Genomic DNA, 13,306 nt, shown 5'->3' with positions numbered 1-13,306 from the left:
AGAAACTGCTTGAGGGGCAGTATTTAACTGATGAGACTACTTTCCCTTTTTGTCAGAAAAAGAAAATATATAGAAACATAAATTTAAAGAAAAACAGAGCTGTCATCATGAACTTTAGCATCCTAAAGACTGAAGAATATAGTCTGATTTTGTTGGTTAGATGTTCAGATGTTATGTTTGGGAGTTTTTTCTCATTGCCTGTTTGTGGAATGTGAAGCATAAAAAAAAAAATTTCAAATATTTTGGATTTAAATACCCGATAAATTAGACAGAAATAGCTCTGAAATACTTTAATGAGCAGAATATAAAAGATTATACATTTCTGGATATATGGGCGGTACTGTTTCTATAGCTATAAGTCACACATGTTGCGACTAGAGAAGCATATAAAAAACAACATATTTTGGTATGCAGCTTCTGTTTGCATAAGTTTTTGTAGCAGAGGTGAGCTTCATTGTATTAATTATTTATCCTGCTATAAATAAATCTTTGCATCTTCCCTCCCCTCTACTAAGTAAAATTTTAATAAATTCTAACCTCTGAACATTCAATAAGAAAAAAAAAGGCAGCTAGTGAATAGTGAATGGGCTCATTACAGCTAACCTATTCAGCTAGTTATAAGCAATAAAAGTTAGTGACTCTGAATGTCCACACCAGCTTCATGCTTTGTAATTTCACTATCACAGTCGGTGAAGGTGGAAACATGCTAAAACAAACACTGGTGAGGAGACACTATTTGGAGGGCAAGACTCTTCCAGACCTCTTGTCCCTTCAAATCCTTATTTGCAGTCTGTAAAAAATTTAGCTTTCAATAAAGTGCCAATTAGTTTGTTGACTGAACCATAACCCAGTCTCCAGAAGTACTGTGAGCAAATGAAGCATTTGATTAAGATTTAATTTTTTTTCAAAATTGTTTTCGGAAGGCAGCCACCTCATAAAAATTAGGTGTTAAGTTTTGAGTACAGAATGTATATTGCTTGATTTTTTTTTTACTTCAGGTTATACTTAAACCATGTGTTTTAATTTAAAATTAGGGTTTTTACTTCAGTAATGGCCCAAAAGTAATTCAAACTACTCTTTAAGCCATTCAGAATGGTCAGTTTAAAAATCAATGGTTTTAGCTGTCATTTTACAAAGCCTTTATCTGGGAAGAACACATCTGAAAGTGTATCAATTGAGTTGACTCTTAAATGGGTCTTTAATGCTTGATTTTAAGTACAATGAAGGTTAAAACATGCAGTTTGGGGCTTTTTTTTAGTTTTAATTCTTTTCACAAGAAAGAGAAAGCAATCAGACAGCTCTTCTCATAGACTACATATACTAAAGGTGTAGGTAGTAAGTAGTTTGTAGGCTTTTTAGAGGAGAAACATATGTAATGTGACAGATAAACTCCTGTCTTTACAGTAAAACACAATCCAGCAATCATTTAAACATGCAATTATAACCATTTAATGAGCTTCCTTCCTTTCACATCTGCCTTTCTCAGACTATTCAAATCACTTCATTCTTGTGCCAAACCACTTGAAGGGAAGATGCCATTATTCTAGATTATGAAGACTCCTCACAAACTATACAAGCATCTGATGGTTAAAAGACTCAATGTGACCCTGTTAATATGAATGTTACACATAATAAGCATAGTCTGCATAAATATTCGTAGGATTGTAAAGCTAACCACTCTAATGCAACTGCCTACTGATTCTTAGTTGATGCTCTTACAGATGCTACATTATACTGCTTTTTAATAGCATGAAGAAATAACACCTTTCTCAGAGAATGCAGTTTTCAAAACATGGAAACACTGTATTGGAGTTTAGCCTTAAGCAGTAACAGAGGCACTGAGCAGCATAGAAGTCTAATAGCTCTTCAGGGCCTATTTTATTCCATGGTGGAGGTATATCCTGGGTTGTATTGAAGCCTGAGATGAGAGCCTACTCTCAGACTTGTTTTAACACTCCTACTCAATTTCTAATCCTGCAGTTTCTTTAGCTCAAGCTACTTTAACCCTGCTTTGAAGACAGAATTAGTATTCGCTATGGCATTAGAAACCACAAATGTACTCCAAACGGTATTAGTAAAGTTAAATCCTGTGTGTAGAAGGACATCATCAAGCTCAAAATTACTGTGAAAGTAAGATTACATCAAAATAAATTAGAAAGGAAGATATTTGATTCCCTCTACGTAGCAAGAAAATGAATTTTTAGAGCACATTCATGTCCAAAACTTCCTCAGCCAGTCAGAGTCCCCCATAGGTAAAACTATGTATGAGATATACACTGAATGTCCTGAGACATACTTTAGATCACCTAGAAAATATTACACTTACTTACAAATATGACTTCTACTATATAATATCTATACACTGTAAAACATAAAATAGGACTAAATAATGTTCAGTGTTTTTACATATATTATGTACCTATTGTGTGAAATACTACCATATTTATTACAAATATTACTTCATATAAAATACAAATATTACTATGTTAAATAAGTATACTCAGATGCAAATTCTCATTTCATGTTTAATGACAAAAAAGTAGAACAGGACTGAAACCTGGATAATTTTGTCAGAAGAAGAAGTTTAGGAATTTAAGTTAGGTACTAGTGTACCTCAAAAACAGTCTGATCTTTGCTATGTGTTTTATGAATTCTACTACCAAACCCAGCAAAACCATTTGGAAAAATCAGTTTGAAGTAACTAAGACCTATTCATATTAAATGCTTGCTGTTGGTGCATGATCATAGAATCATAAAATGGTTATGGTTAGAAAGGACCTTAAGATCATCTAGTTCCAAGCTCTCTACCATGGGCAGGGACACCACACACTAAACCATGTTGCCCAAGGCCCTCACAGTAAAGAACTTCTTCCTTGTATCTAACCTGAACTTCCCGTTTTAGTTTAAACTCATTACCCCTTGTCCTATTGCTACAGTCCCTGATGAAAAGTCCCTCCCCAGCATCCTTATAGGCCACCTTCAGGTACTGGAAGGCTGCTATGAGGTCTCCACGCAGCCTTCTCTTCTCCAGGCTGAACAGCCCCAACTTTCTCAGCCTGTCTTCATATGGGAGGTGCTCCAGTCCCCTGATCATCCTCGTGGCCATCCTCTGCACTTGTTCCAGCAGTTCTATGTCCTTTTTATGTTGAAGACACACAATACTCCAAGTGGGGTCACACGAGAGCTAAGTAGAGAGGTAGGATCACCTCCTCTGACATGCTGGTCATGATCTTTTTGGTGCAGTCCAGGATACAGGTGGTTTCTGGGCTGTGCGTGCACACTGTCAGCTCATGTTCATTTTCTCATCAACCAACACCCCCAAGTCCTTCTCTGCAGGGCTGCTCTGAATCTCTTCTCTGCCCAGCCTGCAGCTGTGCCAGGGATTGCCTACACCCTCCCAGGTGCAGGACCTTGCACTTCATGATGATGGTGATTCTTTGAGACACTGTGAAACAAAATTGCTTATACAAATCTTTCTGCTTATGACACACACCAAAACTTTAACTGCTGTGTGTCATAAACAGAAGTGCTAGAGCTTGTCACAAGGGGAATATGTATCCTAGTAGGATACTGTTAATTCATTCACAGCACAGCAACATTTGAACTACTCTAAAAATGCAGCCGAATCAACCCATCTTGAGCTCTCCCAAGAACTAAAGGAGTTCAAAAGAAATTATGTTCTGCCATAAGTTCTAACCTATATACAAGTTCATACAGTAGCTTAACAATTTCTCAGGAAAAAAAAAAAAAGGTTATCTCCAACATTGTTCTGGGTTCACCAGTAGCTATTTTTCTCCTTCTTAGTAGCTGGTGCAAGCTCTGTGTTTTGACTTTTGACTTCCAGCCTGGGAAGAGAGCTGATAACACTGATTGTTTTTAATCGCTGCTAAGTTGCTCTCTTTGGGGGGGTCGAACTCGTTCGGCGGTGGTACTGTATTCTCTTCTCTTGCTATTTTCTCTTATCATTATTGTCATTGGTGGTAGCAGTAGTGATTTGTGTTATACCTTAGTTACTGGGCTGTTCTTATCTCAACCCATGGGAGTTACATTCTCTCAATTCTCCTCCCCATCCCTCTGGGAGCTGGGGTCCGGGCGGGGAAGGAAAGAGAGAAGAATAAAAAAAAAAAAAAGGGGGGGGGAGTGAGTGAACAAGCTGTGTGGATCCGTTTAAACCACAACAAACATTAATGAAATATTAATTATAAAAGAATCCAAACATTCACTCTTCCATCTCATCCCATTACTACTGTGGGAAGTTATTATTAGTCTTTTGAAACTGGTCCTGAAAGTCAACAGATGTGAACTGTTTGGTTAAAGTGAAAAAATGAGTGTGAAAGTCCTTCACTCTTACCAGAAAATACTTAACTAAACAACTGCCTCTTTTCCTCGATCTCCTGACTGGAATTATGGCTAGGAAAAATTGATTGCCTAGATAAAATTGTTAAAAGATTGTTAAGAGCTTTACTGGTTATAATCAATGTTTTATGCAAAAACTGACATATCATTTGGCTTTAAAATATTAGCAGAGCTAATAGATGAGCCGCAGGGAGAGGTGCCATGCTTGACCTTGTGCTCACCAACAGGGAAGGGCTTGTTGAGAATGTGGTACTCCAGGGCAGCCTTGGATGCAGCGATCATGAGATGGTCGAATTTGAGATCCCCAGGACAGTGAGAAGAGCGTGCAGCAAGCTCACTGCCCTGGACTTCAAAAGAGCAGACTTTGGCCTCTTCAGGAGCCTGCTTAGTAAGGTTCCATGGGATATAGCCCTGGAGGGCAGGGGGGCCCAAGACTGTTGTTTGGTATTCAAGGATCACCTACAAGCTCAGGAATGTTGCATCCCAATTAGAAGGAAGTGCAGCAGGAGGGCCAGGAGACCTCCTTGGATGGATAAGGAGCTGCTGAGGAAAATTCAAAGGAAAAAAGAGGCTTATATAAAATGGAAGCAAGGACAGGCGGCCTGGGTAGAGTACAGGGATGTTGTCCGGGAAGCAAGGGACCAGGTTAGGAAGGCTAAGGCCCAGTTAGAATTAAACCTAGCCAGGGATGTTAAGGATAATAGGAAGGGATTCTACAGGTACATAGCAAACAAAAAACAGACTAGGGACAACACAGGCCCCCTGAGAAAGCTTTTGGGAGAACTGGCTACACAGGATTTGGAGAAGGCTGAGGTTCTGAATGACTTCTTTGCCTCGGTCTTCACTGGCAAAGGCTCTGACTGCACCACCCAGGTCTTAGAAAGTAGATGCAGGGGCTGTGAGAATGAAGACCTTGGGCCCACTGTAGGAGAGGATCTGGTTCGAGACCATCTTCAAAATCTGAACGTGCACAAGTCCATGGGACCTGATGGAATCCATCCGCGGGTCCTGAAGGAGCTGGTGAATGAAGTTGCTAAGCCACTGGCCATCATATTTGAAAAATCATGGCAGTCAGGTGAAGTTCCCAATGACTGGAAAAAGGGGAATATAACCCCCATTTTCAAGAAGGGGAAAATGGAAGACCTGGGGAATTATAGACCAGTCAGTCTCACCTCTGTGCCTGGTAAAATCTTGGAGCACATTCTCCTGGTTGGCATGCTAAGGCACATGAAAAACAACAAGGTGCTTGGTGACAGCCAGCATGGCTTCACTAAGGGGAAATCCTGCCTGACCAATTTGGTGGCCTTCTATGATGGGGCTACAGAATTAATGGATAAGGGTAAAGCAGTTGATGTCATCTACCCGGACTTGTGCAAAGCATTTGACACTGTCCCACACGACATCCTCGTCTCTAAATTGGAGAGATACCAATTTGATGGATGGACCACTCAGTGGATAAAGAACTGGCTGGATGGCCGCACACAAAGAGTTGTGGTCATTGGCTCGATGTCCGGCTGGAGTCCGGTAATGAGTGGTGTCCCTCAGGGATCGGTGTTGGGACCGGTCTTGTTTAACATCTTCGTCGCTGACATGGACAGTGGGATTGAGTGTGCCCTCAGCAAGTTTGCCGATGACACCAAGCTGTGTGGTCCGGTTGATATGCTGGAGGGAAGGGATGCCATCCAGAGGGACCTTGACACGCTTGTGAGGTGGGCTGATGCCAACCTTATGAAGTTCAACCATGACAAGTGCAAGGTCCTACACCTGGGTCAGAGCAATCTCAGGCACAGCTACAGACTGGGCAAAGAAGAGATTCAGGGCGGCCCTGCAGAGAAGGACTTGGGGGTGGTGGTCGATGAGAAAATGAACATGAGCCGGCAGTGTGCGCTCGCAGTCCAGAAAGCTAACCGTATCCTGGGCTGCATCAAAAGGAGCGGGAGCAGCAGGTCAAAGGAGGTGATCCTGCCCCTCTACTGTGTTCTCTTGAGACCCCACTTGGAGTATTGTGTGGAGTTCTGGTGTCCTCAACATAAAAAGGACATGGATCTGCTGGAACAAGTCCAGAGGAGGGCCACGAGGATGATCAGGGGACTGGAGCACCTCCCGTATGAAGACAGGCTGAGGAAGTTGGGGCTTTTCAGCCTGGAGAAGAGAAGGCTGCGTGGAGACCTAATAGCAGCCTTCCAGTACCTGAAGGGGGCCTATAGGGATGCTGGGGAGGGACTCTTTGTCAGGGACTGTAGTGACAGGACAAGGGGTAATGGGTTAAAACCTAAACAGGGGAAGTTTAGATTGGAGATAAGGAGGAAATTCTTTCCTGTTAGGGTGGTGAGACACTGGAATCGGTTGCCCAGGGAGGTTGTGAGTGCTCCATCACCTGCGGTGTTCATGGCCAGGTTGGATGAAGCGTTGTGTTGGATGGTTTAGTGAGAGGTGTCCCTGTTCATGGCAGGGGGGTTGGAACTAGATGATCTTGAGGTCCTTTCCAACCCTAACTATTCTATGATTCTATGATTCTATGATTCTACCATTCAACATTGTATTTAAAAAATCTCTCCACTTATTCTGCTGTAGAATTTGCCATTAAATAATTTGTAATACTTTTAGATCAAGAGTACGGAATTGGAATCTTACAGCTTTTAGCACTGAAAGTACTACTGGCTGTTTTTTTTTAATGCAAAATTATTTCACTTAGCAGGAATAATACAAATCTCTTATTTAATTACTAACCATCTCTGAGTGCTATTATAATTACAGGTGGCAAAACCAGACTATTGAGTGGTCTTCAGAATGTTTCGAAACACTATTTTGCAACTGCATTACTAAGAGTTTTATACACACTGAGCTAGAAACTTTTAAAGTGAATTTATTTAACTCAAGATTACATTGTACATAGTTATTTTACATAGCTTCCCTTCATAAGAATTTACTAAACTGTGTCTCTGCTCATTATAGAACACCTCGAGGTGAATTATGCTCATGTACTGTGACAAAAAACAGGAGGAGAGCGGATTTCTCTTGGGGGAAAAAAAAAAAAGCCTACCAAAACACCTCTAGCCAGTTTTGTCAAATTATTCAGTATCCAAAAAAATTCTCTGAAAGACTCCAGAACCAGATATCAGTTCCCAGCTGTATTACCTTTTATGGCAGCACATTAGGGGAAATGCTTTACTGCAATAAAGCGGTTGGTTGACCAGTACAACCACAGTTTAATGCTCTTTGCTGCCTAGCGATATTCATTCTTAGCTTTAAAACTCAAGCTCCTCATATTCATGTTATAATACTTAGCTCATATCCATGAGCTTTTACATAGTCCTGTCCTGTCGTTTGCCTAGTCATGCTTCTTAAATTCTTTATGCACCTTTTTTTTTTTATTTGTTTGCCTTTTTTTGGTTTGGTTTGGTTTGGTTTAGTTTTTGTTTTGGTTCAGCACTGTGGAAGTGTTATAGATGTTTTCAAGATTTTAAACAACAACAACAACAACAAAAATCCTAAACTTCACAACATAGAAGACAATACAGTGAAGGATGCAAGAAATACATCATACAATTCAAAAGGTCAGCAGGAAGATCTGTATGTCCAGTGGAATTTCTCTATAATATACATCAGCTGCACTCAATTTCACTACTAACTTGTAAAGGTAAGCTGTTCTTTTTGCAGTTCCTTCTTTTGAGCATTGTTTAAAATTAACTTCTTCCCAAAGACTTGAAAACTACATCTATCTTCTACCCAAAAAATGCTAAAGGACAGATAAACATCAAAACCAATCTAAGTCAAATTATTAAAACTTCAAATGTAATTAGCAAGCCATGACATACTTCCAACCAATAACTGGATTATATTTTATGGCATGTTCTTTTTCATTCTACTTTTGCACATTATTTGCTGGCAATACCCTCCATAAAAGGTCACTTGTGTACTTATATTTATGTAAGCAGTGAATCTATGCTTCACTTATAATATTAACTATTAAAAAATATACAGAACCCTGAAACAGCCTGAACTAAACACATTTGCAAACACATTTTATAGAGCAGAAGGAACAGGAAAACAAGTACTTCTAAAATAAATGAGACCTCTATAAATGTCAAAACACTGAAAAAAAGTTGTCATTATCACCAATTCTCTAATAGAAACATTCTGAAAAGAAGTAAAATCATAGAATCATAGAATAGTCAGAGTTGGAAAGGACCTTATGATCACCTAGTTTCAAACCCCTGCCATGGGCAGGGACACCTCACAGTAAAGAATGTTTGGAATATTGTAAAATAGGTGGTCAAACACCTATGTAAAACAGTATCTCTCACCTCCTGGACTTAAATCACCTCAATTTCTCTTTGGCAGTGGTAATGTGGAAGCAGGATGATTGTTGTCCTTGTACTTTTTATTCTAAGGTGACTACCACAAGCTTCAATATAAGTAAAAGATGAAATTCCAAAACTACTTCTTCATTGGAAACATCTCTGTAGATTCTTCATGCTAGACTTCCCATCAACAATTTAATTTCTGTAACAAAGTCTAACAATGTTAATGCTAAGAAACATTAGTATTGAGATAATACGATCCAAATAATTTTTAACATGTTAATCCAGTGTAAAAAAAAAATGACCAAGCAATCAGATGGACAAGCTGCTTACCACTTTTAGTGCCATCCTTCTTATATAGTTTCTCATCTGTAACTTTTTTACAGAGTTTTTTTTTTTACATCCTGACAGTGATGCAAAGCCAGAACTGAATACCTAAATAGAATGTATGAAAGAACTATGGGGCTATCAGACAGAGTTTTCTATCCTTGTAGCTATAAAAGTTACTTGTTACTCTGACACGATGCAAAAGAAACACTTGGCTGTTGTACACATGTATAGTAGAAACGTAGACTCCATTTGTGATTTTAATTCAGCCATACTTAGAAACTGGCTGAACAGCTGGCCCCAGAGGGTGGTGATCAGTAGCACAAAATCTAGGCAGAGCCCATTAATGAGCAGTGTACATCAGGGTTCAATACTGGATCCAATCCTGTTTAACTTCTTGATGAATGATCTAGATAACGGGACAGAACACACCTTTTAAAAGTTTCCTGGTGACATCAGAACCTGGAGGAGTGCCTGATACACCGGTGTTGCACTGCTTTCCTCAACAAGCTGGAAAAATGGACCAACAGGAAACTCATGGCATTCAACACAGGGAAAAACGAAGTTTCCAAACTAAACTTGAGTCAGCAGTGCGTCATAAGTGTCAATGTGACAAAGACAACAAGAAGAACTTTTATAGGTACGTTTGGGATAAAAGGAAGACAAGAAAATATGTGGGCTCCTAAAGAAGGAAAACAGGAGACCTGGTCACCCAGGAGACGAGGAAGGTTGAGGTACTCAACTGTTTTCTTGTCTTGGTCTTTCCCAGCAAAAGCTCCAGTCACACATCCCAGGTTGCACAAGGCAAAGGCAGGTATTGGGAGAACGAAGAACCACCTGCTGTAGAAGAAGATCAGGCTTGAAGTCATCTAAGGAACCTGAAGATGTACCAGGTCCACCGGACCCAACAAGAAGAGAAGACTCAGGGGAAATATTATCAATGTGTCTAAATACTTACAAGAAGGACATTTAGAAGATGGATACAGGCTCAACCATTTTGTCATTCTGTGATATTTGGTTTCACATTATAAAATGGAACATTTGTGTAGACTTTTTCTGAGGTGGTGGGAGTAAAAAAAACAGACTTCATAATATGATACCAGACTGAAATCCCAACAGAATCCTCCGTGATGCTCAAACCTCCAGGTCCACCTCCTTGATCTTGTGTAGACTAACAGTGTTAACATCTCCAATGCAATGCAAGACAGTGTACCAAGAACTTTACACACAAACCACCCCTAGAGATATATTCTCTGGGTATTAAGTTGATGTTTCATCATATGAAATATTCCGGTTTCAGTATTTTCCTTTGCCTAAAATGCTGGGGTTTTTGTCTGTAACAATTCTGTGTCTATCTTTTCTCTTCAGACTTTTTATTTCAATCCTAATCTTTAAATTATTTGGATTTTCTGGTGTGTCTTACTGATGATGGTGGTATAGTTATGTACGACATATATCATCTTTACCTATTTCTCTTCCTGCAAGTAGTAAGCCATGAATCACATCTGGCTTAGAGACCACAGCTGGTGAGTATTCAGTAAATCCTTATGCTGTTCTTAAAGCTTTCCAGCACTATCAGTTAGAAACAGGATACTGGGAGAAATTACCAATATTCCTTCAGTCTATGTATGGTATTTTTTCATATTAAGTGTTTGTTTTATTCACTGAGCTATTGCGTCATGTTTCATTCTCTTTTTTTGTTTACATTTCACTGTGTGAGTTGAATATTAAAATATCTTTACATAAAAGAACAGCTCCAGAAGAAAGAGAGGGTAGAATGAGATGGCACTTTATGATTTGCTGCTTGGTTGCTCTGTTTTGCTTGTTAGCTTGCTTTTTGAGAAATAAAATTTGAAAGTTAATTTTCATATTAATATAGAAAAGGAAGAGTTTAATATCTAAAAAATAAAAAAAAATCTAACAACAAATGTTTGTGATTTTTGTCCTTTTTTTTTTTTTCAGCAGTAGCATTTGGATACCCCATTTACTCCACAGCATTGCAGAGTTACATGCACAGGGTATGAATCCAGGACCCTTAAATGGCTATTGATAGCCAGTAAAGTTTATCACCACTCAGCCATGCTTATCTGGAAGTGTGGTTAATAAAAACAGTGTCTCTTTTTTATTTTTTTTATTTTTATTTTTTATGTTCAGAAGATCTAAAATGAAAAGGTACTTTATTATCTAGCTATCTAGATGCCATGGTGTAGAGACCAATGAATACATTAAAAATATCTTAATGTAAACCACCAGAGACAACTACTTTTTGAACTCTTCCATTTACTTTAGTTCCTGTTTCACTCATCCATATGTAGCAATAAACTGTATGTGAAGTAACTTATCGCCATTGGAGGGAGCCCTTGTATTAACACAATTGGGCACTACGCTGAGATCTGTTAATCCTCCCTTAAAAACTGTCATAACAATTCTTCTTTATTAATTCCCAATATGTAATTATGAAACTACTATGCTTTATTTATTAATAAAGACCTAAGTATATGTACCTCAAAATATCCCCTGGAAATTGAAAATGTGGATGTTTCATAGCAATATTACTGTCATTTTAAACAGTGCCTTCAATGACTTGCAAAGATCAGCTGTTTATCTCTTAATACACATATATTTGTACAAAATATGGAACTGTAGTCCATAAATTTGTATTCTGGTATTCTAAAGGTAACTATGGTGGTCTCTTAAGACAATAACTAAAGTAGTTTTTAATAAAATGCCAATTTATTTTCATTTTTTTCCTTTCCTTTTTTTTCTTTTGTACTTTTTTCTTTTCTTTTTTGATAAACCCATTTGAAACAATCTTTAAAATATTAAAACACTGAATTTTTAATCCAGACAACAGTGTAACTGTCCTTTTTTAGTTTCAAATAAGTCTGAAGTTCAACCACTACTGTGATTTACTGTTCTGGGTGAAAAAAAAAAAAAAAAGAGTTTTTAATAAAGTTAGTTAATGTTGAGCATCAAATCAAATAGACTTCCACACTTAGAAATAATAAGCTTCATAATGTTATGAAATGTTTTAAAAGAGCAGTAAATTATTTAACCTGTTTCTTGCACATATTTACTTGGTAAAAGTTGTAAACTTTGGGATGTTGGTGTATTTCTCATTGTATGAAATTTAAGTGGGAATGAGGATTCATTATTATGCTTCCATTGCACATAGCATAGCACAGACACTACCAGAAAGAAATAAAAAATAAAGAAATTTCAGGCAATTTATAACAAAAGTAGCTATGATGCAAGAGCAGTATGTCTACTGAAATGTCAAAACAGTATGTGGGAATCCTGTTTGCTCAAAGCAATATAAAAGAACTGTCTTAATATTACAGTATAACGTTCCTTTGCATACAATTTCCCATTTTGCTTTGAAAAAAAAATTAACTGACCAGAAAAAAAAGAAGGAAACCTCATTAGCTATGCAACACAGAAATGGCAGAGCAAATACTCTCCAGATTTTATGTCCTAATGGTCATAAACAGGAAAAGAGTTCAAAGCCTCCTACTGAATTTATTTCTGTGTTTTTTCGCATATGAATTCTCACCATTTCTGACTTTAGAGAAATTCCCTATATACTAATTCTTCTGTAGCTCATCATTATGGACTCAGTGTATAACACACCAAATTAACATAATAATAGTCAGTTTCTCAAGTTGTTACAACTTTCAAATTACTCAAATATTTCACCCATCTCACAAAAACTTTAGGTGGCAAATTATAATGTTACTTTTGATATAGTGATTGCCATTCTGGTTAAAAAAAATTCAAAAGCAATTAGTATCTATGTCATTTCTTTATTCTTTTGAAAGATATTATAAAATTAAACCCCAGAGAAACTCACTAAAGAGATTAAGCTTTTCAGCCGGACAGTAAACAATATCTCAAAGACCTTTCTGTATACTAATTCTGTATACTTATGCTAATTTTTTATTAAGTTTTATCAGAAACGGTCATCAAATATATATTAAAGCTGCATTCAGAATTAGTTACCAGGGACTAGAAAAAATTATAACCTATATGTGAAATATGTCCTATTAAGAACATTTGGAGAACAGAAGTTTGGGTTTTAAGAAACATCAATATTAATAGTAGCCACACTGAAAATAAATGGGACAACAGGATAACCACCCAAATTTATGTCTTCTGATGACATTCACTAATTATTTTTTAAGTTAATAAAACTTCTAGTTGACAACTCTTGTTCTGTGATTATACACCTGTATTGAAATAGACTAAGACTACTTAAAAGACTTTTTTTGCCTCTATACAAACGCCCGTAGCATGGGGAACAAACAAGAGGAATTAGAGAT

The 13,306-nt window shown here is 37.7% G+C and overlaps 1 protein-coding gene across 1 annotated transcript in view; it reads right to left on the bottom strand.

The window, feature by feature from the left end:
- The window catches only part of CNTNAP4 (contactin associated protein family member 4), a 225,895-nt gene that overhangs the window by 91,386 nt on the left and 121,203 nt on the right, over window positions 1-13,306 (bottom strand). The window lies entirely within an intron of this gene.

The sequence above is a fragment of the Lathamus discolor genome, chromosome Z, assembly GCF_037157495.1.
Source record: "Lathamus discolor isolate bLatDis1 chromosome Z, bLatDis1.hap1, whole genome shotgun sequence".
Lineage (NCBI taxonomy): Eukaryota > Metazoa > Chordata > Aves > Psittaciformes > Psittacidae > Lathamus > Lathamus discolor.
The sequence above is the reverse complement of the archived record's forward strand: the minus strand, read 5'-3'. Positions and strand labels throughout refer to the sequence as shown.